Source organism: Corvus kubaryi, unplaced genomic scaffold (genome assembly GCF_017639235.1).
Source record: "Corvus kubaryi isolate FWS band 111438036 unplaced genomic scaffold, C.kubaryi_AGA036_p1.0 split1-37296, whole genome shotgun sequence".
NCBI lineage: Eukaryota > Metazoa > Chordata > Aves > Passeriformes > Corvidae > Corvus > Corvus kubaryi.
In genome coordinates, this window is record NW_024582075.1 from 11,802,829 (window position 1) to 11,823,270 (window position 20,442).

The 20,442-nt window shown below is 37.4% G+C and overlaps 1 protein-coding gene and 1 long non-coding RNA gene across 2 annotated transcripts in view; both read right to left on the reverse strand.

Moving 5' to 3' along the window:
* The window catches only part of SH3GL2 (SH3 domain containing GRB2 like 2, endophilin A1), a 93,972-nt gene that overhangs the window by 35,681 nt on the left and 37,849 nt on the right, over positions 1-20,442 (reverse strand). The gene's annotated exons all lie outside the window — the stretch shown is intronic.
* LOC121657417 lies at positions 3,739-12,622 on the reverse strand. The gene is made up of 2 exons (XR_006013619.1): positions 11,929-12,622; positions 3,739-4,808 (listed from the first exon to the last, which is right to left on the reverse strand). It is a non-coding gene; the product is annotated as an uncharacterized LOC121657417 (long non-coding RNA).

Here is a 20,442-nt window from a genome sequence, read left to right on the forward strand (position 1 = left end):
CATCACAAGCTCTTGTGTCCTGGTGGCCACCCAACCATTTTCTTTTATTTCTGATCACTACATACCACAGTATAATCTGTTCATGCATCAGTTCTGCCATGAGCTACCCTGACTTAGTATTTTTACAGTTTCAGCAGCAGTACAACCTTTGCTGAGATAACCTGGCAGTGCTCTCCATTCTCATGACTGATGACCCGGTTTTTTTTAGTAGAAAGTGGGGAGATGAAAAGGTTTTGCGGCTCTACAGTTTCTGTTTCATTCTCAAGCTTATCTTACCACAGCACAGCCACTCTGAAGGATAATGCTACTTTAAATTACTGAGGAAATTGAAGAAAGAGTTACTGTGCTTAATGGAAAAGAGCATGTAATTTGCTCTTATAACAAACATTTTACTTATTTTTAGGAGTAACTGATAAGTTTCTAATTCTTATTTGCTGTATAAAGTTCTTTTGTGAAGTTGGGCTTTTTCCAACACACTTTTTCTTAACATATGATGTTGCTTCTGTCAAACAGAGCAAAATGAACAGTTAGAATTGCAAATGAGTACTCCCTTCTCATACTGTGGGCGTGTCAGAAAAAAAAAGGAAAAAAACCCCTAAGTTTTACGTATGAAAAAAACACCCTAAAATAAGGACATTATGCCCTCAATAGCTTTATCAACAACAAATTTTACAATTATAATAAAATTTGAAACTGAAAAAAGAAATCAACACAAAACAATACCAAGTTACAGTTTTGTTCTCCTGACACAGGAAAAAATTCCTATGTAAAATTCTGAGAAATTTTAGCTCTAAAGGACTGCAAGATTGGGACCAGATGTACTAACCTACAAGCTGACAGAGCTAGCCTTTTCTTGAAATGAGGCTGCTAATGCTTCTATGTCACTGCTCTTTGCATGAAGAGTAGTATCTACTTCCTCAACTTTTCTCTCTTTTGTATCCTGGAGCTGTAAGTCTGCCTGGGTAACACTGGGACTATTTTTACACACAGTATATACCTCATCATGCTAGTTCAATCTATCAGGACTTGCAGGCTTGCCACTGCTGAGGCTGAGGTACACACAGGCTTGCCAGTGCTGAGGAGATGTACACCGGAATTTTGACATACAAAATGCAGCAAAAGGATACGTCTAAAAACTAAAAGCCTCTCACATTCCTCATGAAGCTATAAAGCCTCCTGCAAGCTGCAAACAAAAGCAATAAAACTGAAGCTTTTATGACACTGGCCATCTCATGTGATACAATCAAGGAGATGACTGATCTGAGCTCTGTTCAAACAACTCAAATGATACAGCACGATGATGTTTTGTTCTTCCCTGCAATCTCTTCTGTGTAATAGCTTCTGGTTCAGATGCCCTTTGTAAAGTTGGGAACCCACAAGATCAGTACCATTAATAACTTCAGAAAGATTTTTACAGTTTAGGGCATCTGAACAATACCCAGAAATAGTAACTGCCAGTACACTATAGAGTCGATTTAGGTATGTTTACGAATTTCTCAAACAGTTTGAATTAATATTTTGAAACAAGTGAAGGGAAGAAGGAACTCACAGAAAGTGGAGGCAGTCCAAAAGAAACTGTTAAGGTCATCTGGTGCACAGGAGAAATTTGTACGTGGATAGTACATATTTAAGCAGGTTGCTCTCAGCTTCTACCACAAAAATTCTCTGCTACCTCTGAACTAGTTTCAGTGTCATGCAAGTTAGCAAATCTTCTGCAATCTTGAAAGGCTGCAGAGGGCAAGAAAATCATGCTCTTCCTCATATGATGAATTTGTATCTTACAGTATTTCTTGGTATCTTGTGTTTTTAACAGATCGTATGGAAGATACCTTGCACTGGAGGTTGGTGACCTGTTGATTCACCAACGCCTTTTCTGCCACAATATTGGCAGTGCTGAGAACTAAGTCATCAGTAAATATGTGTCGGTTACAAAGTAAGGTAAGAAAGGCAGAAGACAACATTACAAATTCAGAATGTGTGAATCCCTCCATATGTGTCAATACCACCAAGTCTGGTTGATTTATCATAGCATCAGTGAGATTTTTTCTGGTGATTTCCACTTAGAAAGGTGCCCTTAGAAAGTGTAAAATAATTAGATACACAAGAAAGAGACAACTTGTTTGCACAGCAAAAATATCAAGGAACATTCTCCATGATCCACGAGCTTAATTATATAGTGTTTCTTAATTTAATTACCTACTAAAAATCCATTCATCTACAGCTCTTGATAAGTTAAGTGATCAACCATTCTTACTTGGGTAAAGCCATTCTGGCTCTCATTACAGACTTTGAGGCTGCTAAGTCACAGAAAATCTTACTTTCTTTTGTATGTAGGCAAGAGTTATTTTGACTTGTATTTTGGCTATGTATTTTGATTGTACTGAGACATTAAAATTACTGCATGGTAGCCTGCTGTACCTAATTAAAGGTTTTGCTTTTAAATCACCAGCTTTTACAAAGGATAAAATAAGAATGGTGATTTCATATTACATCTGTCAGACTTCTCAATGGAGAAAATAGTAATAAGGGTTTTCAGACATGTCTTGCTGCTTTGTGGATATTTGAGACAATTGCAGCAATGTACTGCAAAGGATTGCTGGGTTTTATCCCAGGTGGTATTTGTAAAAATTTTTAAGGACTACGTCAATTAGTGAAACCTTTGTGTCTAGACATACCACTCCCATGCTTTATTTTCAATTCTATATTCCTAGTTACCTCATGGAAATACTTTGACCAACAGAGGCAACAAACTTGATAATGTTAAGATTGTTGACTGCATGTACAGGGACAACATTGGAAATCTTTGGAGTTCAGCTGAAGCCAGAACTGGCAAGGAACACCAAGAAATGCAGGAAAAGCTTCTTTAATTGCATTAGAATAAAGAGAAAAATGCAGGCTCCTTTCTGAACAGGGTGGGAACTACTGTAAGGGGTAGGATAAGGCCAGGATGCCTAGCATTCCTAATCTTGGTACTGATGCTTTTTGAGATTATCCCAGTAATTAGTCAGAGATTCTACTGTCTGCATGATCAAGCAGATGAATGAAAATATGGCTCAATCAGTTTCACAGGGTAATGGTTCATACTCTACCTATAGGCTGATAAAAATTGGTCTTGATCAAGGGTCTGCCCTGGAATCTCACCATCTGTTCACCATCTTTTTATCAAGTTAAATATTTAGAGGAGAAGAAATTTTAAGAAAGCAGGGTATAACTAAGCCATAACTGCAATGCAGAGCTACAGAAGCATCACCTCAAAATGCATGCAGATAAAGAAATCTGCTGGTTTTAAGGCTGGTAATCATTAAGCACCATAGGTTAATATAAAGTTTCAGAAACACAGTACATTTTTACTGATTTGTAAACTGAGGGTGCAACAAAAAAAGGGAGTTCTAGGGTGCAAAATTATGAGCATTGGAAAAAACCAAACCCAACCACCTTTTCAATACTGTTGCCTGCTGTAAACCCTGGGAGATAAGACAGGTCCCTCAAACGAGCGAAGAGTGAACTTTTTCATAGTTTTTCTTAAAAGAGCACTAGTTATTTGAAGAAGTCATGCCAACAAAGCTTCCTAAATCATGCAAACACTCTTATTCAAGAAAAGCAGGGGGACAAATGCTTTATTTTAAAAATCAACCTGTCACCAATTTCTATTAAAAAAAACCCCAACAAAATACTCCTAGATAGATCTAAGTTAGATCTAAGTTAGGATTGCACAGACAGAAGACAGTATTCATCATATAGACATTTTTACAATGTATTTAATAACCATTACTGGCACAGAATTCAACATAGATAGAATTTCATTGCAACAACTCAGAAGTAAAATGTGTCCTCATTCAAAATTTGTTTCACTCTTTTCTTACACTGGTACAGTTTTATGCTTTATAAATATTACTCTCTCAGAGAAGAAATATACTACTGATATAGCAGTATAAAGGCTTAGATCCACTATCCACACCACAAAACTGTGTTTTGTTTTTCTGCAAGCACTCTCAATGGCAGCTAAAGAGCACAGAATTAGCAGGTATGCTGTCAGCTATACACCCATCCTTTTTCACACAGCTTTCTCACCAGTGTTTGGATTTGAGGGATATTCTCTGAAGTACCATAATCCAGTCTTATACAAACAATCTCGCTCTCACTTCCCACACAAGTAACATTTCTTACTAGGCATGTCCAATTTATTATCAGGTCAGCTTCAACTGTTGCAGTTTTGTTTGGGAAGATGTCAGATAAGCCATGAGTCATAAGAGAGATATTATACAATACTGTGAAAAAAAAACCAAACCCAAACCAGGATGAAGGAGAAAAAAAGAACAAAAATGCTCAGTCTCTGTGGATAACTTTTGCGGCATCTTGAAACAGTCTCAGTCCTGATACAAAATGGATCCTGAAATGGTTTTTGTACACAAATTTTCCCACTGCTGAAGTAATTGTTGTCTGACCTCTTCTTACTCCAAGTAGAAGGTACAGGGTGTTTTTAAAAGGTAACTTTGTAGAAGATGCAAGATAGCAGGTACTATAAGAATATTTGACATTCAGCCCCATACATTTTCAGCTACAGGCAGCTCCCTTAGCTGTCCATACTGTACCACTAGCCTATGGTAAAATAATAATCCAATGTCCAGTGCTTGTCCAGTTGTGGAGCTCTGTTCTTCCTCCTGAGCTTCCTCTGCAGGTATTTTTACTGTCTACAGGTAGCTGTTTTGTTTTCAGCCATTCCACGTGCTTACTTTTTTCCTTTCTTGGAATCCCATCTGCCCTGTACTGCAGACATTTCTCCCCCACCCTCTCAGAGGTCTCTCTCCCTAAAATAAATGGGTGAAAGAAAATAAAAATTAACTATCTGCCAGTGATCCCACCTACTGAAATACTTTACTAACTACAGTTCTGGTGAACAATCTATGTACAATAGAAATGACACTAGAGAAGCAGAAATCACAAACACTGAAGCTCCAAATATGCAATTCACTGCTCTGATGAGACAGAGGGGAATGCACTGAAGGATGCACTGGAATCCTCAGATTGGCTGGGCAGTCTGATCATGCTTATACATGATTTACATCAAATAAAGAGTTGCAAAGATGTGATAGAATGCTTTCTATCAAATCAGAGCTTAATATAGAGGTTTCATAGAGAAAGAATAATAAATTAACATAAAAACATACATATTAATTGTACATCTGAAACTTTTACATGTACAGTAGGCATCAAACATGCTGTAACCAGCAACCTTAGTTATGAATATTACGTCACTTTAGTTCTTTGCTTTACACATGAAATGTGTGCATAGAGGAAATTCAGGAAATCTACTGTAAGATGATAGTGAAAAATTTTAATACCTGTCTCAAATCTCAGCCAATCATCAGTGCTGCATTCATTGCTTTGGCACATTATTTCAACTGTGGGTATTAGTTTCTCAGTCCCAATAGAGTCCAAAAGCAGGGACACCTTCCAATAGACCAGGCTTCTCAAAGCCCCATCCAATCTGGCCTTGAATTCTTCTAGGGATGGGGCATGCACAACTTCCCTGGCAGATCTGTGCCAGTGTCTTATCACCCTCACAGTAAAAGATGCCTTCCTAATAGCTAATATAAATCTATTCTTTTTCAGTTTGAAGCCATTCCCTCTTGTCGTGTCAGTGCATGCTCTTGTAAACAATCTCTCTCCACCTTTCTTGTAGCTCCCTTCAGTTACTTCAGTTACAATTAGGTCACCCCAAAGCCTTCTCTTCTCCAGGCAGCTAAATCCCAATTCTCTTAGTCTTCCCTCTTAGGAGAGGTGCTCCATCCTTCTAATCACCTTAGTGGCAGTCCTTCTACTGGTCCATGTCCTTCCTGTGCTGGGGACCCCACAGCTGGACACGGCACTCCAGGTGGGGTCTTGCCCTTGGTGAAACCTTGCTGGATGTCTCAAATCACCTCGCTGTCTTCCATGTGCCTTAGCACAGCTTCTAGGAGGATCTGTTCCAGGATCTTCCCAGGCACAGAGGGGAGGCTGACAGGTCATTAGTTCCCAGGGTCCTCATATCTACCCTTTCTGAAGATGGGTACAATGCTTCCCTTTTTCCAGTCCCCTGGATTTTACCTGACTGCCACGACTTTTCAAATATCAGAAAGAGTGGCTTGGCAACTACATCAGCGAATTTCCTCAGGACTCTGGGATGCAGCTCATTGGGTCATTTATACTTATGTGTACTCAGGTTCTTCAGGTGATCATGAAGCTGACATTTAATTACAGTTGGGAGTACTTAGACCCCCCAGTCCCATCCTGCTGTCCATCCCCTCAAGCAGTGTGAGAAGATAGGTTGCTGTTGAAGACTGAGGCAAAAAAATTTGTTGAGTACCTCAGCCTTCTCCTTATCCATAGTTATCAGTTTTCCAGCATTTTTTATGAGGGTGGGTCACATTCTTTGACCTTCTTTTTCTGGTTAACATACCTGAAGAAGCTCTTTTTATTCTTTATGTCCCTTGCCAATTTCAGGTTAGCATTGCCTTGGCCTTCCTTACCCCATCCCTACGCAACTGAACTTCATCTATACCCTTCCTAGGTTATGAGTCCTTGTTTCTGCTGTCTGCATTTGCTTCTCTTCCTTTAGTTTGACCAGCAGTTCCCTAGTCAGCCAAGCCAGTCTCTTCCCTTCTTTGCCAAATTTCTTGCTCCTGGGGATTGTCAGCTCTTGTGCTCAATGGAAGACTTCCTTAAAGATCTGCCAGCTCTGTTCTGCTCCCTTGTCCTTGAGGGCAGTTTCCCAGGGAATCCTATTGAGCATCTCCTTGAAGGGCTGGAAGTCTGCTTTTCTTAAGTTCAGAGGCCTAACTTTACTCCTTACCTGATTCACTTTCTTCAGGACTAGGGTATCTGACTCCCTAAGACACCTTCCTCCCTCTTTACAGGGGTACCATTACCAGGAATCTCTATTACAGTCTGTTCCTCAGAATAACTCAGTGTTTATTGAACTTTAAATTACATAATAAGGATGTACAACCTGCAATTGCTATTGTCAATTTTGCCAGCTACTACTAATAACAGGGAGATCTTATACTATGATATTCAAGATGATGATAGAGAAGATCTTATTTTCTTGGACAATACCACCACTATGTGAAGCTCTATATTCATCATTTTAAAGAGAGCATACTTTGCTATTGTATGATGTCGATACTAGAGATATGTTAAAAGTTTTTATGTCTGAAGACTGTTCAGGAGGAACCATGCTCCAACTTAGTTTTGCAAGATGCTGTGTTTTTATCTGAGCAAAGCTAATCCTTCACTTGAAAAACTGTAGATATATCTCTGTACACATTTTAGCTTAAACTACATCAGCTACACAAACTTTGGTGTAGCTATGACTCAGAGAATATAATCTTTGAGCTTTTTTTCCTAACAAGCACACAGCTCTTTCCCCATTACAGATGGTGGTGGGTATTTTAACTCTTGGATGTGCCAGTGATTTATCTCAAGTTCACCACACTGCTAACATCTAACACTACTGAACGGAAAGGTTTTTTGGAACTTTGTAAGGCCTATGTACAGACTTTTAAGAGAGCAGCTATAAAATAAAAATTATAAACAGCAGTAGATGCTTAAATGTCATTCTGTAATAGACAACTAAAGACATATGCAGTGTCTCAAGCTAGGTTCAAGGACAGTTCTATAATACTTTTCAAACTTATAATGTCATTCTACAAATCTTGAACTGTCAGTAAAGTTACCAGTAATACTGTTTCCTAGAAATACAGCCTAAAATTTTACCTTTTCTGACTTATGAAATGAAAGGTAGATTTAGTGGAAAGTACAAGCAAAAAAACCCACATAGAACAGAACTGTAAAGGCAATAAAAACAATATCCAAAGCCGCAGAAAAAAAATACATATAAAGAAAAGCATCTAGTATCAAACAAATGAATTATGAAAATTAGAACAATCAAAACAAGAAAAACAGTGCAGAAAACAACTGACACAAAACAAATGTCAGTGCATACAGACATTTTTCAGCTATACAAATCTAAAATGAAAAAGGATAGCTCAAACTGCAATGTAAGCATGGAGCTGTGCAGCTCCTATTCACCAGCATTAAAAATACCAGTCCAGGTGGTTTGAACATGAGGAAGGATGGTCCCAGAGAATGTAGAAAATGACAGCTGTTGTTTTTTAGGTAGGGAGGCAATACAAGAAAAATCTCTGCTAGATAAAGAGATTATGTGCAATCATCTAGACTCTGTGATTTGCATCTCAGCTGAACTGGACAAGAGGGAAAATTTCTAGTACTTTCATTTGAAAGAGTATCTTTTTGGGGTGAATTGTACCTCTTTATAAATTGAAGGTCTCCAACTCAGTTCAGTAAGAAGCTAAATCCACCTTTGTAACAGGCATCAAAATAGCTTGGGTAGTGAGAAAGGATTGGCTGGAATTCAGCTAGAGAAAGACAGCAATAGCTCCAAGCAGCCTGACCTGAGACCTGCAGCCCCAAGGACATGACCCAGTCACACCTGCCTACAGAAAGATGTGTTGCTCATACTTCCAGGAGAAACACAACACTTTCAAACTATGGGAGAGCTGCAGAGCTGGATCTTTCCCACGCTTCACACTCCAGTTTTCATTTGTGACTAAGTTAAGGTTTCCAGAGAGGCACCAGTGGAATTAAAATAATTCTATTAAGTAGAAAATAAATAGGAAACGTATGTGTTAACAGAGTTAGGAATAAGGGGTTTTGTTATTAAAAAAATCCCTAGATCTCTAGGATCATAGTCTTCAAAACACAAGGATCAGCATCTTTTTGTGGTATTACAATAGTCACATACAACAGAGTATTTTTGGAGAAATGGAAATTATTTCATTTTTTAAACTTGGATCTAAAAGGAATAAATACAGTGTTAAAATGCTTTATAATGCACTTAACAGAACTCTTTTCCCTCTCTTAGTAACCACTTAAACCAAGATTCAAATTATTACTTTTCCTCAGTCTCACACTAACTGACACCATTTTTTTTCTGAGCAGTATCTAAAGCTACTGGACAAGGATTATATCCCAGGGAAATATTATATCTTGAATGGATTCAACTTTGTTTCAGCTTCAGATTAATGTCCATGTGCAGCAGCTGGCTGTATAACGGCAAGAAAAGATGTTTGTCATTATAACACTGTCTTTCTGCAGTACCAATGTTAGGAGTTTTGCATAGAGAAATTACCAAAGTAATTCCTGTAGCTGCACTGGATGTTCAAATAAACCATTACATAAAACATTTCTCCTTTTGAGTATGAAATTAAATTCATCTAGCTCTTCTCTTAAATATTTTGCTGTGGTTCTTCTCATGGTGGAAGAAATCTGTCTGGAAATAAAAACAATTTTGCAAGACCATGAACTGGAAAAGCATTTCAACATCTGCAGTCTTACCTTCATGTAAACACTCAGCAATGGTTTTAGCAACACATTTTGATTTTTTTATTTCAGAGACTTCCCGCAAGAGGACTAATTATGCATGCAGTGGATGGGAAGTCTCTGGGTCAAAGAAACAAGTGTTATCTTTTGAAGGGACACAGAATGGAATGAACTAAGTTGTGCGAGAGTTCTCCAAGAAAAGGATTTCTCTGCTGTCAGTTCAAACCACAAGGAGAATCTCCCTCAATTAGTTAGTGTGGTAGATTTTTTTTTTTCTCTAAATCATCTTAGATTTTGCACTAAGTATAATTGTCCAACATTCCCTCTCTGATGGTATTTATTTGGTATTTTATGATGACAAGTCCCTGATTCAGTGTACTTTGCAGTAGGTTAGAAGCGTTCCTGTGCCTGTCATTTTTCCTCTGATCTTTCCCCTTATTCTTTGTGGGTTTTTGCATTTATTGTGATGAGCAGTTAACTAGTAGGCTAATAGATACCAGTTCAACAGGTGCCCACTAGAATATACAAAACACAGCACACAGCTTGCAAATGAAAAAATGCCAACCCAGAGTTAATAGGCCATAAAACCTTCCCCCAGATTTTCTCCTTCACCTACTTGAAACCTCACAACTCTACTATAGATTTTGGACTATTTGCAATCCCAGAGTATGCTAGCAAGAAACTTTACATCATACAAATGTCCCAAAACAACTGACTGCTAACCCAATAAATAAGTCCAAAGCATGACCTATATAACAGGCCTTATCACCACGTGTCCTGCAGAAAGCACCTGCAAACTCTGCATCCGTTTGCAAGTCCATAGAGTTTCAGTTCGGAAAATAAACACCGTGGTCCCACTTTGCTACACTGATACAAAAAATTTACCAGTAAAGCGAAGGCCATAAAAAAACCTCCCTTCACCTACTGACAAGTAAAAAGATACCTTTGTAACAAAATGATGCAGTGCCTCCACACATTACACCTACCACCACCTCAGTTTTCTCATACTAGCATTCTGTTCCGAGTCTGATGTGCCTAATGGCATTTTATTACTCAAAGATGAATAGCTTCAATTTCATTTATAAATATTAAGGTTAAAATTTGTTTGTGTATTTCGCCAACTAAATCTAGAGTTGGATTAATTTTCCTGAATCATATTAGCTTTCATGAGAATGAATTGTCTAGTTGTTAGAATAAGTCTAGCAAACGCTGGCTTCCTTACCAGTTAACTCAGCCAGGATCAGTTCTATCAACAGGTAAAAAACATAAGGAGATCTATGTGAAAAAATGCAAAAGTGAACAATATATTTTGAATTCTGCAGTGTAAACAGAAGATTAGAATATGCTTCCTGCTAATACCAATCTGTTTGCATAGCAGAGAAACCTTGGATCTATATACAGTATTGCTGAATAGAAAACCCACAAAAAGTCGAGTTCATTAGCAAGCAATTTCAATTTATGAAACTGGCCCAGAGGGAACATAACTTGAAAAACAGTGCTCTCATTCTGTAAATGTTGAATCAGGTTATTGATATGACTGTACATTAACATATCATGCAAAACAAATTCATGTCACAAATAGCCTGGAAATTATTCTATAATACCTGACTCCATTTCTAACAAAGAACAGGCAAAACCCTGCACTGAATAATAATATTTTTGACACAGCAGAACACACAGTCCCAGAGATGTTATTAAATGAAACACATTAGAAATAACACTTCATTATTATTTAACTGAAAACTTACATAAATTGTCAGAGAAACTGTTTTTTTCCAGGGCCATAAATTCCTGGACTGGTAACAGCTGAAGTTTGTTTGTAAGATGCTATGTCACTCAGTGTTCACAGCAACATTCCTGGGAGTTAAAAGACTAATTCCCTGTAGAGGGTCAGTTTTGTTTTAAAGCAGGATATCAGACTGCTTTGCAGCAGACCAGGAGCATCACTTTTAGCTCCACCTACACAATTCATCTTGATACGAGCTGGTGACTTACAGATCAGACTATGTTATCCTCATTTACCAGTACTGAGTTATTTAAGCACCTTTAGACAGGTCATTTAATTACCTTAAAAACTCAATAACAGATCATATGTCATTCTAGGTTACATTAATTGGTTTGTTTTACCCTCTTTAGAGAACCCAAAATCACTCCTTAACACAGCTTTCCCGAAGCAATTTCTTCAAACATGTAAGCTTCAATTCAACTTATAAGAACAATTTTCCATATTTTTTTCCTGTACACTCTGTAAATTAATATTGCTTTTACAGCAGTGGAAGAATTAAAACCTTTGTGTTTTCCTGAAGTACAAAATCAGAAACATAACTCAAATTTGTTCCTACCACTGTCTGAAAAAGAGAAGTAACTATGATCACATTATATACGGAATGTACTCTGCTTACAGAGACCCACTGTGACTGCTGATGACATAAAAGCTGAGACAGACAAGTCTTTGTTTCCTTATAGTATAAACTTTTAGTCTTAATTCATCTTTTCTTTATAACACATAGATTTTTGCTTCAATGAACTTTCAGTCCTTGTTCTCACCTTTTAAAAATCTTCTGACTTAGATAATGGTGATGCTGAACTCTCAGCCCTACAGATGTTTTAAATTCTGCTTTGTTTTCTGGAAGAAGTATCTGCTTTTTCATAGGCTCTCTAGCATAGCACTGAGCAGAGCGCTTTAATCAATTGCAGAGTGCTTTCAAGCTCTGGTGCCTATTTGGCACTGTCCTGAGATAGTGATTTGACAGTCGGCTATTTCTCAGCTTCGCTACTGCAATTCAGTATTTGCAAGGCTCAGAGGGACTTCCATAAGCTCCAGTTACACATAATACAGCTCATCAGCTCCTCACCAGGAACAGTAAGTCAGCTCTGTTCTCTCTCTTCTGCTGAAGTTTTGAACTATATTTAAGACGAAATCATTGTCTTGTGATATTGTCAGTGATGGAGGTCCCATATCTCCCTCACAACTTTTCATGGTTTCATGGGAGTTGTACATGTCACAATGAAATAGGTTATCTGAAAAAACAAATAGAATCCAGTAAGCTGTGACAGCTCTTGGTCTAGAGCTCTACACATTGCAAAACCAAAATGTGACCCATTGAGGCTGAAAATAAATCCACCAGGCCTGTATCTCATGGGATGCATCCATACGCAGTGCAGTGCAATGCTGCTCATGTAGATACAAAGCAGAGAGAGTAGGTGGGCATTGGGAGTCTTTGAAGCAAACATTGTCCAAGGACAGATGCTTCACACCTTCAAAACAGTGAGAAAGCAGGCACAGATAACCAGAAGTCAATTTTGAGTTTTGAGGACCCTTATTTTATCAACAATTTTCCACTGCTCTTAGGTAAATCACTACTAAAAATACATCTTTTTCACATGTAGTCTTAGAATCATAGACTCAATTGGGTCGGAAAGACCTCAAATATCTCCATCAAGTCCAAACCAGTTAACCTGGCCCTGCCAAGTCCAGCACTAAACCATGTCCCTAAGTGCCACATCCACATGATTTTTGAACACTTCTGGGGATGGTGATTCAACCCAGTCAGCCTTTTTCAATGACTGATCATCCTCTCTGTAACAGAGTTTTTCCTAATATTTAATCCAAACCTATTCTGGTGCAACTCGAGGCTGTTTCCTCTTGCCCAGTTGCTGTTTGCCTGGGAGAAGAGGCCGACCCTCACCTCACCACACCCTCTTTTCACGCAGTCCTAGACAGCAATAAGGTTTCCCCTGAGCCTCCTTTCCTCCAGGCTATCCTCCAGGCTAAACACTCCTAGCTTCCACAGCCGCTCCTCACAGGGCTTGAGCTACAGACCCTTCACCAGCTTCATTGCCTTTTTTTGCCCTGAATTATTCAGATAAGATAACATGGGACTGCTCTGTGCAGCACACTGCATGTCTCTATATAGACATGCAACTTCAACATTATCACTTGTGCTATGAAAAAGGTTTACCAATCTTTAAACAGAGGTCATTACCTGATCATTAATAAGTCATTTGTGTTTTAAATTTACTGTGTGGCTTTGTTGTAAGCATTCAAGGAGGTAGAATTTGAAAGAAGTATTTCACACAAGGGTTAAAATACTGATAAATTCTTCCAAAATAAGGAATTCTTCCAAAATAAGGCATTCCTAAGCAGTTATAAAATAAATTAAAAAAAAAATAAAAAAAAAAAAGAAAATTCCACTATCCTTTCAGAACTACAGGATACTTTGCATTATCATGCTAGAATCGCTACCAGAGAACTATACTGACTTCCTGTCAGTAAATATAATTTATTTATGAGCAGATTTTTTTCCACTGTTGTATCCCAGCATTGTTCTAGGCTGTTTAAAAAGCTTCCTGAGCCATTCTGAAATACTCAGGAAAATGTCAGAGCATTTTATTTCAATAAATTAGCTGAAAAACACAACAACAAAATCTAGGCTAAAAAACAGCCAACTAATAAAAAACCCCTATGCTATTCCTTTCAAGGAATAATGAACTCTTTACCACCACAAAACATAGGATCTCAATATATTCCTGTACTTACCCTTTTCTACATTTTGCCCTCCAGATTAATGTTCTTTTTGGCTTATGAGACAGGTTTCTTTTATGCTGGTTCAGCCGGGTTTATAGGTAAAAAAAAAAAAAAAAGACCACCTTCAAATCCAAGGGACGGTCTTGTAAATGAAAAAATGAAACACAGAACTTCATCTTAGTTTTTCAGAAAAGACACACCCAAAGTGGGTAGTCTTGACAAAATGTTGTATCGGAAGTGATCCCTCTATCACAGATAGATTTAGACACAGGCTGCCACTGACTTTCTGGTATGTGCAAATGCCAAAGAGAAAGAAACAGAGTAGTCACATCGGCCACAGTTCAAAACAAAACCAACTATCACCTTTTAGAGTAAACATAATGCAGTCCATGCTCACCTTCTGTAGGAACCCAGAGTGCCGAGAATATTTCTCTGCCTGTTTTTAAGGGTTCTTACCCCCCTGAACAGCACTGTTTTAGCTTCAAACCTTGGAAAAAATTACCAACAGTCAGACAACAACTAGAAAATACAGTGGTGTGAATTAGGTGATAGACTACTATGTAAGATTGTCACAGGGTGAAAAATTTAGAGGTTTTAGGCTTCTCTTTATAGTAAATGGATAAGGGTAAAAAATATCAAAATGGAGGATTGTTGTTGTTCTCTAAACCTTCTTCTCCTTCTTCTCCTACTCCATGTTCTGCAGTAAAAGTAGTTTGGATTGATTGGATAGAAAATTCCGCAGTTCCTAGTTGTGTTACTGAATAATTGGTAAGAAAGTGAAAATAATGTACGTTTTCAGTAGCTACTGGTTAAAATATCTTTAAAAGGCTGTGTAAATCTTGATACTTGCTCTCTCTCTTGCTCTCACTCCTACTTTTCCTCCTTCTATGCTGTACCTGGGTCATGCTAGTGGCTCAGTTCCTCTGATAAGACTTAATAAACAACTATCTAGAAGCATTGAAACTACAAAAGACGTCTCACTTTATCTTTGAAACTCCTTGCAAGGACTTTCAGCAAATTCTCTCCCATCAGGAGAGACTCGATTTATGGCACGGTGAAATGTCACCTTCCACATGCTCAAATACTGTATGCCTTAGAGAAGATTTTCTTTGAATACAGAAATTACTGATCTGTCTTGAAGGTGTGAAGTCAAACACACCAGAACAACTGACATGATTATGTCCAAATTCAGCAAAGTAAGGGTTATTACATTATTTAATATGCCAGCTGCACCACTGATATAATCTGATTAGTCAGTTTGCTCACACTCTTATATGAGATACAAACATGCAGCATGTAACTGGCCTGTGTGGTGCATGAGAATGTTCTGGGCTGATCACAAGAAGTTCTCCTGGGACCAGATTTATCTCTTCTCTTAATTTGTACAAATGAACAAAAATGAAAAGAAAACTCTAGTGGAAGATGCTGGATCACAAGCAGGATTGTCACCTCTGTGATTCTTTGCAATAGAGATCATATTGACTAGGCCAAAAGAGAAGATGGTACTGACAGTTCTTGGACAGCAGCACCCTAAAGTGCCAGGCTCTTCCTCACTTCCCTAGGGGAAAAGCTGCCATGCCCAATCTGTCACCTCACTACCTAATCTGAAATGCCCCAGTGAACCTTTCCCAAATTCTTCCCGCCTCCCTGTCTGGAATTTCCCAGGTGTTTTGCTTAGCACACATAACTTCATTAAATGTCATAGTCCACAGTGCATTATCACCCTGTCCCCTGCCTTCCAAGCCTGTTTCTGGGGACCAGGGCAAATGCCCCACTAGTCTCCCTCTAAGCAGTCAGGGTCACCATGCACAGACTCAAGGACAGGAGACTCCAGGTCTCTGCTACCTCAACAGAGCAAGAATAGAACCTCTTCACACTGGTTTCCCTGAGAAGCAGGGGCCATCAGATCCTTAAAAGGGAGGATGGTTTCTACACTAACCTCCTCCTGCCATTTGAAAGCCAATGTAATATTTATGTTCAAGTACAGAGGTCATTGCCTGTCAAAACAGCACAGTTTACACAAAACATCACACTGCTGTCAGGGCAGCTTGATGTGTACACCTGTAAAAATACAGATACTAGTGAACTAACTGTTAACTTCTTGTTAGCTGTGTACTAATGCGGAGGAACTCCCACGTTTACCAGAAATCCAGACGTATAAACAACATACAAAGCAAGTAGTTTATGTAAGTTGCTCTTTCTTGATCAGAAAATGGTTTGAATATTGAGCAAGTGGATCTAAGATGATGTAAAATGATTAAGGTGCTATTGCCTGGATACAATTTTTTCTTACTTCATTCCCAAGTAACTTTATAAAAAAACCTAGGTTAGCTTTGTTCTAGTTGTCCAACTGAAAAGTGAAAATTCCTTAACATTCAGAGAAGTAATGCAGCAGTTGTCTCAACTTGAAGACACATATTTATTGATTTGATATATGTACCTAAAATTTTAAATTAAATATTTTAAATTTATATTAATATGTAAATGTATAACACTATGTAACCATAATTAATGTATCTTTAATAATAAATTGTATTTCTAATGAGTACAACCTACAATTATTTCTGAAATACTGTCTCTATATTTATTGCTAAAACACTGTCTATGTAACTGTATTTTAGAGATATAAAAGCAGATAAACTAAGCCAAATGCATAAAATTGTTTTAGAGATAAGGAATGCTTTATAGACACATTCAAAAATACAAGACATGGCACAATTAGACTTACTAAGTAACTTTAATTTAGCTCCTAATATGCTCTCTGCATATATCACTAAAATATGTAAACATTTACTATTTTTTCACTAGTTGCAGTTTCATTATCATTTTCTTATTCACTATATAGAATGAGCAGTATTAATTTTAAAAACTCATATATTTTACTTTGTTTCAGCTCTACTGTGCAATCTGTATAGAATTGTCTTACAACAAAACCATGACATGCATAAAGATTAAATTCTTCATAACGTCCTTTCCCATCATATTAATTAATACCTGAGTGCTACAAAACCATGTTTGAATTTATTTTGACAAAAACTCTGTAGAAAACCCTATTTTTTTAATGTTTGCTAAATAAGTTCTGATATTATTTTAATCTGGTATTTATAGATTGACAAGAATACATGATCATAAGCACCTTTGCTGTATGTACAAAGCTTAAACCCTGCTCACAGAAAATTTTTTTGCAATACAGCAGCAACAGGGGCTTCAGAGTTTCACTCAGACATTTCTAACTGCATTGCTGAATACAGAAGGTGCTCAAGAGAATATCACTCCTTTAAATATTGCTTGGGTGAGCTCCACATGTCCTCAGGGAAAACATGTCTTCAGAAAACATGTTGTATTTTAATTCTGAAATACTTAAAGGTAGGTATCACAATTATTCCAAATGACTGCAGTGAGAATTATGCAGTTAAAGATCAGTACAACTCAGATGGGGTTAAAAAAGGTGTATCTCCCAAGTAAGTTAAAAAAAAAAGTCTATTTACTTGTTTTACAAATTCACCAGTGCTAAGTACAAAGGATGATCAAGAGCAGAAAACAGAGGCAGAAAAAGAAGAAAAACAGAAAAACAGAAAAAGAAGAAAAATAAAGGGAGGAAATAAAGAAAAGTAAGCAGAATGTGAAAAAAAAAACTGAAAAGAGAAAGAAATAAAAAGAATAATCCACAAAACATGCACTGTTTAATAGATCTTGCTTGCACAACAGTGTCTTTATCCACTGTTTGATGGAACAAGCATAGCAGTGACAACTAATTTCCTGAATTGCAGCTTGCAGCTAATTTGTTGCGTGACCTAGAAAAAGTAGTCTTTAATGAAGTCATAAGTAATTTTACCATACACAGTAACACTTCATTCAGTCACATGCAGTATACGTCCAGCCACACAGCAACAGACCTTGTACTGCACCCCCAAGAGTGAAGGTTGTCATGGCTACTGCTACTTCAAAAGTCTTGACTTCTTGTGACTAACATTTTATGTTTAAAAATAGTATTATGACAAAATGTAAGAGATAAAAAATACATCTTTGGGCATGGTGCTATGAAAACACAGTAAAAACATGGCTCCTTTTTTTTTATCTAAGCCATTTACAGTCATACGATATAAAAGAAAAAACTTACTTGGATTATTTTTCCAGACATCTAACAAAAGCACTTCTTAATGTCCTTAAAAAGACACAATTTCTAAAATCATGATGGAACACAGGACAATTAATGTCCATTTTTCATAAAATGCCCTCCAAATTGAAGGATTATCACAATTAAAATAGTTGTCACTGAACGATCTGGTTGTGGTAACAATTTGTTACACAAACAAGCTCATCTGATTCATTATTTTTTTAATGACATGCTGAGACTTTATGAGTTTGTGAAAATCTTGCTTAATTAAGAGCCACAATATCACGACTGAAATAAAGCTAAAGGAAAAAAAGAAAAACCAGAAAAAAGAAAAAAAGGGGAAAAAAAATTATTTTCCACAACTATGTTGCTTTCACTTCATAGAATGGGAGTATTTTATTCTATTTTTGGCACGAGGACTCAGCTCTGCTTACGCAAGATGAGTCATGGGGATGTCTCCCTGATGAAACTGCCGATTTTGGAGCCTTCATTACCTTTAAATGGAATATGTAAAAGCTTGCAACTCACTACAGCATTGAGGTACATCACTCTATCCTAGGTCTTGACCCTAATTTACCTTCAACTTCTGTCAATGCACATTTCTTCCTCTTACAGATATTATTAGGGCATACATAGTAAAAAGAGGGTTTAGAATCTGAGAGTTCAATTGCCAGCTGAAGTTCTGTGAGACTATATCTCTCTTGAAATCAATTTAAGTTGTATTGTTTCTGCATCAGTTGAACTCTGATGGAATCTCAGCTGGAGAGAATCTAAACCCACTTTTTTGGTTAGGCTGGTTACTATTTATGCCATTTTATTCTTGTCCTTGCTGAAACTATCCCTTGCCTCACCTGCTGAAGATGTCGTCTGCAGAATGAGTAAGGGCTGTGCAGAAGCATCTCTGTGAATTTTGGGGGTCTATCTTTGAGTATTAAAGGAAAGGTGAAGTCCTTTCTTCTCTTCTTCCTGGTCTGCAGTGAGTTTTCCAAACCAACATCAAAAGGATTATCCAGCTGTATGAAGAGTCTGTCTAAATATGAGGCCGCAGTATTTACAACATTTAATGGGATTTTAAACTAACTTAGTTATAATTATTTAAACCAAATCAAAACAACCCTTTCTTAAAAAAGAATATGTTCCAGAAACATTGTGGATCTGTGACTATACATGTATATAATTTGCAGCAAGTTTATAAAAATAATTATTACTTAATGGATGTACAGCATAAAACTACCAATCCTTGAAATATATTAGGATATTATGGCTACTAGACATCTGCAATAAAATCATTATCTTTGTTAGAAAGATACTGAACATCAACATGCAGAAAGCCAGAGAGATACTACTCAAAAAAGAAGATGGACATTTTGAGCTGAAAACATATCACCTGAGGTCAAGATTTTGTTGAATTTCATAGATGCATGTTGGACTTTACAGGAGGGTCTACCAGAACCATCTAACTTCAGCATTAAAGGGCCGAAAAGCAAGCTACACTTCTGAATATGATTAATGATATGATTAATAGAATGATTAATCTGATAATGCAGTATGCTTTTTAAAAAATGTTTGTACTAGTTGCTTTTTTAAGCTGGAGGGACTTGACACTATTCCATGCAGAAGCTATGTTTCCTTTCTTGTTCTGTTTTTTTTCTGGTTTAAGGAACAATGCCCTAAAACACAGAAAAAGATACATACTAAATAAAGGTGCAGCAAAGCTCTATTTCTTTATTGGTTTAAGACTCTTAGCATCTTATATCTCAATAAATTTTAATATTTAACACATTTTAATTTCTGATCAGGATGTTGCAGTTACTGACTATATCAAGAGGGCAGCGTGTTCAGCATGCATCTAGCTTCAGATTGATCAGCTTTAATAAAAGCTAACTTTTTAAATTTTCCTCATACAAACAGCAAATGAAAACCCTAAGACCTAACTTCAACTGCCACTCCTGACTTTGGATGGAGGCTAGGGGTACAAAGCAAAGCTGATTTTTGACCTCTAATGTTCTTCACAACTTCAACAGCACCAATCCAGGTTCATTCATTATCTTGAATGATCATTTGATGTTTGCTACTCACATCAGTGCAAAATACTATTGAAAGACCATAACAGTGAGTTTAAGCATTACTTTGTAAGAATATAAAGCACAGGAAGTGAGTGATACATCAGAGGAGGAAGAGCACAGCAGAGAAACTGCATCCAGACACCCCATGGGAATACTGAGATGGGAACTTAGGCCTCCAAATACTGAATTTGCCTTTACTGCAGTTACCCTTGGCAACGGCAGTGTGACTGTGCAGCTCCGTCAGTGAGAGTTACTGCACTGCAATATCCCATTAGATGGTCTGGCTTGGGTGCTACTGAAAAGTACAATATGAGTTACCTGGCCCCAAATGTCCTATTGCAGCCTTAAAA